The sequence below is a fragment of the Fukomys damarensis genome, unplaced genomic scaffold (genome assembly GCF_012274545.1).
Source record: "Fukomys damarensis isolate Sample0158 unplaced genomic scaffold, DMR_v1.0_HiC HiC_scaffold_7, whole genome shotgun sequence".
Classification (NCBI taxonomy): Eukaryota; Metazoa; Chordata; class Mammalia; order Rodentia; family Bathyergidae; genus Fukomys; species Fukomys damarensis.
The window spans coordinates 42,055,967-42,060,931 of record NW_022900919.1 but is presented as its reverse complement, the minus strand read 5'-3'; positions in this window follow the sequence as shown (position 1 = coordinate 42,060,931).

Below are 4,965 nucleotides of genomic sequence, written 5' to 3'. Positions count from 1 at the left end.
AAATAAATAAATAAATAAATAAATAAAGTGTAGTTTATGTGCAGTCAAATTTACCCCTTTGAGTATACATTTTTATACGTTTGAGTTTTGACAAGTGCATGCAGCTCTGCAACTGCCACCACTGCTGGGATCCAGAACTCATGCATCCTACCCCAGATAGGTTGCCAGGTGATGGCAAACTCTGCCGGAACATCCCCTGGCATTGTGGCCTGCGGCTCAGGAATTCCCACCTTACTCTCCAGGTTCTCATACACTCACCTCCCCGCCAGCAGTGCCTGAGAGCTGCCACACTCTCATCACAACCAGTAAATCATTTCTCTCTTACCAGATAGTGTGATCTCAGGGCACAGCAAATACATTTATACAGGGCTAGAGATTTGGCTCAGTGGTGCTGCCGCCTGCCTCGGAAGCACAAGGTCCCGAGTTTGATCCCCAGTACCAAACAAAACCAAACCAAAAGACCCAATTATATAGAAAACATATTTCTAAGTTGGGGTGATGGTGCGTGCCTGTAATCCCAGCACTCTAAGAGGCTGAGGCAGGAGGGTCACACATTTGAGCTCAGCCTGGACAACTTGGCCACTTAGTGTGACTGTTTCAAAATAAAAAGGCAAAAAGGGCTGGGAACGTAGCTCAGTGGGAGGGCCCTGGGTTTAATGTCCGGTACCACACATAGGGAGGGAGGGAGGGAAAGGAAGGAAGAAAAAGAAAAGAGGAAGGAGGAAAGAAAGAAAACATCTCATTTCTAAAGACTCCCTGCATGTAACTGAACACAGGCACCTCCTTTGCACAGTCAATAGAACTGTTGTGGGGCAGAAAGCAGGCGAGACAGGGAGGCCCATGGGCATCCAGAATCTGGAGAGAATCGGGAGGGCACAGCGGAGTCATGGTGAGGTGGCTGGTTGGCAGCTGTGAAAATCACGCCACGAGAGACTGTTGGACGGAGTGAGATTCGCTCTGTCTGTCATTCAAAGGAGATGGCTGTGGAACAGAAGGTAAGACGCAGCCCCACTGTCCTCACACAGGAGTCTGTGTGGCTGCCGAGAAGCGAGGGGAGGGTGGCCTGGCCCTGCCCAGCAGCGCTGGCATGCACGCCCGGGTGTGGAGGTGACCACAACTGCCAGGCTCTGAGTCAGCGGGCCTGGGGCAGCAGGAGGGAAGGGGCCGGCTCGTGCTCACATGGCTGGGCCGGCGCCGCCTCGTGCATTCTCCTGGCTCTCAGCCTGCAGGAAGTGCAGCTGTTTGAAAGGACGAATCAGAATCACACATGGCCTTGTCCTGGAGCCCGACCAGGCCCACTTCCCCAAGGAGAGGTCTGCAGAGAGGGGTTCCTAGTTGGGACTGGGAGTTCTGGCAAAGGGGCATCTAGTTCTGGGGCGGGGTCTGGGGAGGCTGAGAGCCTTCCAGAGACCTGGGGGAGCAGAGGCAGAACCAGCTCCCAGGTGATGGTGAAGAGGGAGAAAGAGAAGAAGGGGAATAGAAGGAGCAGGCTGAAGTCAGTTGCGTGGACACGGCCAGCAACTTGTGCAGCATCATCTCACTGGGCCTCTACTTCCTCATCTGTAAAACAGGGATAATAAAGCTCCAACTTCAAGGGCTGTGGATTGCATCAAATGAATTGGTGTCTATAAAGCATCAGGGCCCATCTACCCTGAGTGCTGGCCAAGAGTCTACTATGGCTGTTATTGCTGAGAGACAGAGTGGGGACTAAAAGGAGATGGAGGACAAAATATTAGCCTAAAAGTATTTAAAAGGCCAATCTTAGCCAGGTATGGTGGTGCACATCTGTAATCCCAGCACGCAGGAGGCTGAGGCTGGAGCACTGCTGCATGTTCAAGGCCAACCTTAACGACCGAGTCCCTGCCGAAAAATAAATGAATAAATAAGTAAATAAATAAAAAGGGCCAGACTAGGGTGGGTTCCCTCCCTTTTCTGTACAAGGACAAGTCCTGGGACAGTGAGTTGTAGGAGAAAAGCCAGGGACAGTGCAGGAGTTGGCAGCTGGTGGCCCAGTCTGTGCAGCAGTTAGGAGGCTGTGGCCTGAGGTCCCGGAAGACGGGGGATGAGAAAGATGTCCAGGCAGTCTGTGGGGGCTCCCAGCACAGGGAGGTGCCATTCTGAGATGGTCAGGGAGGTGTGTGGTTGAGGGAAAGGATTGTGCAACTTTTGTCTCCTCTACATTTATTTTACTTATTTGGTTTTTAAGATAGTGTCTCACTACATAGTTGAGACTGACCTGGAATTCACTATGTAGCTCAGGTGGTCTCAGACTCACAGTGATCCTCCTGCCTCAGCCTCTCAAGTGCTGGGATTACAGGCGGGCACCACCACGCCTTTGTTTAAGGCAACTACAATCCACCCAATTTCAGTCCCCCTTGCTTCTCAAGGAACGGGTTGGGAACTCACTGCCGGGAGTGCAAGGCCCACCTACTTGCCCACCTCACAGCCAGGAGTACCTGGCCTGGGATGGACCCACGTGGCCCCAGATTCCATAACAGCATCACTGATGGGTTCTTACTGGTGGGCACTAGTGGGATGTTCGAGAGGGAGTACCTGTCTGCAGAGCTGTATAAACTGGCCAGAGGCCGGTGCTCATGTCTGGCAGAAGCAGCCAAGCTGAACATCCGGATGTCCTCAGCAACCCAGGAGGCCACTGGGTGGGTGAGAAAGGAAGTGAAGGCCACAGTTGGGCAGTAACAGTCCCCATGCAAGCTCACGAGGGCAAAGGGGATCCAAATGCAAGTTTCAGGCTGCCTACCACTGTGGGGCAGGTCCACGCCATGTGGTGGGAGTGTGAAGAAGAGAGGACCATGGGGAAGAGCCGGCTGGGGGCGGTGTGCCCACAGGTGGGGAGAGGGAGGGGACAGGACAAGGTGTGGCATGGGCCTCCTCTAGGCAGACTGGGTTACAGACCCAGCCATGCTTCCTGCAAGTGCTGCCAGTTTTTGTTGTTTTTTTTTTTTGCGGTGCTATTAATTTTTAAAAATTAATTAATTTAGAGACAGGGTCTTGCTGTGTAGCCCAGGCTGGCTTCAACATACTACGTAGGCTACGTTAGCTTCAAACTCACAATCCTCCTGCCTCAGCCTCTTGAGTGCTGGGCCATAGTGGTTTATTAAATTTTACTCTTGTTCCTTCTCACCTTCTGTGTCTGTCACATCTGCACCTGTCGGGTGCCCAGCCCTGACCCAAGCTCTGTGGTAGCCATTATAAAAGCATCAGGTAGTGGACACAGCAAGTCGCCTCAGCACACTCACAATCTCTCATCTTGTCTTCAGGGCAGATTTTGTAACCCAGGAGGTCCAGCGTGTCCCCCGCCCACTGCCTCCGAGCTGCCACCTGACCAGGAAAGCCCCACCTGTCTTTCAGCTTCCCTGACACTGTGTCCATCTGACCCTGGGTTACTGAGGTGCTAAGCCTCCACCCTGCCTGCTTCAGGACCGCACTGCCTAAAGTGCAGTAGGTGGAAGGTAACAGAAACCTACAGCGATTTCATCACAGCAGTGCATGTGCTACTGACTGGGCAAGGAGACCTCATAGCATCTCTGGGCCCCAGCTCCTTCTGGTCTCTGAACTCAGCACACAGTTCTGACCTCAGGGGGCACAGGATAGATGAGGGCTGCAGAAAGTCAGAGAAGTGGCACCATGTGCCCCCCTAGCTGGAAAACTATGGCTTTTCTGAGGACTCATCCAGGAGCCCCCACATATCTTCAATGCTGAAGGGACTGGAGAGGCATTTCAGACTGGGCTCCGGTCTCCTAAATAAAGCAGGAAGAACATGAGGCCATGAAAGCCTGGTTTCTTCCTGCCCTTTGTGTTTGCAGCTACTGAATTCCCCAGAGATCCCCGTTCAGCTATCACCTCCTCTGTGAAGTCTCTCGTGATTGCTCCTCTAGACTCCTCCCTCAGATCTGTGAGTCTCCTCTTTGACCCTGCCTGCTTTGGCTTTCACACCTATCTTTATACAACCTGCCGGAAGCCCAGGAAGCACCGGGAAGATGGGCCCAGCTGAACAAGCAAATGAGCATATGCGTGAATGAAGGGTGCTTTCCCTTTCTCCCAGGCCATGTCCAGGCTTTACAGTTGTGTCCGTGTCCTCCCTACTTCCTCTCTTTATCTCCATGCTGGCTGCTGTGGGGAGCAGAGCTCAGGCCCCAAACGCTTTCCATTCACCACTGTGCTGTGTGACGTCAGCCCTATCAGGGAGCATCTCTGAGCCCCTTTAATCACCTGCCCACCAGAGGCCGTGCCCCAGTTTACCATGCCTAACTCGAGCCTGGCCTAGCGCAGAGGATTCTATTGCAATTGACATCGGATTTAAAACCAGACTTTGTGGTAAATAATTATTTTAGTGGAATTGTTGCAGTCCACAGATGGACATGAGTTATGCAAACAATGCATGAAACAGAAGTGTCCCTGAAGTGGCTTGCTGTGGTTTTCTTTTTCTTTTCTTCTCAATTTTAAATAGTTTTATTGAAGACATTGCATTTCCACTTATAATACAGTGCTTATAAAGTGCAATGTTATCTTTTCCCGGTGCACATGTTCCATGTTCAAGTATTGAGAATGCCCTGTACTTTACTATAGCAGTTAAACTTTAACAACTGCCACAGAATTTGCTACAAATTTAGGTCCTTCAATATTTTATTGTGTGGAACAATGCTAAATCTATACTTGGGGTTGACTTAATCAACCTCTTCAGCGGTGAGCCCTGAGGAAGCGCCACCAGAAGGAAGAGCTCCCTCACCAGGGCACTCTTTCTTTTTTTCTTCCTTCCTACCTTCCTGTGTGAGTTGAGCCTAGGGAGCACTGGACTACTTGCCCCGTTCTTTTAATTTATTTTGAATCTTGCTAAATTGTACAGGTTGGCCTTGAACTTATGATCCTCCTGCTTTAGCCTCCCAAGAAGCTGGGGTTATAGGTTTATAATACCATGCCCAGCTTGAGTTTCTTTTTTCTTTTTTT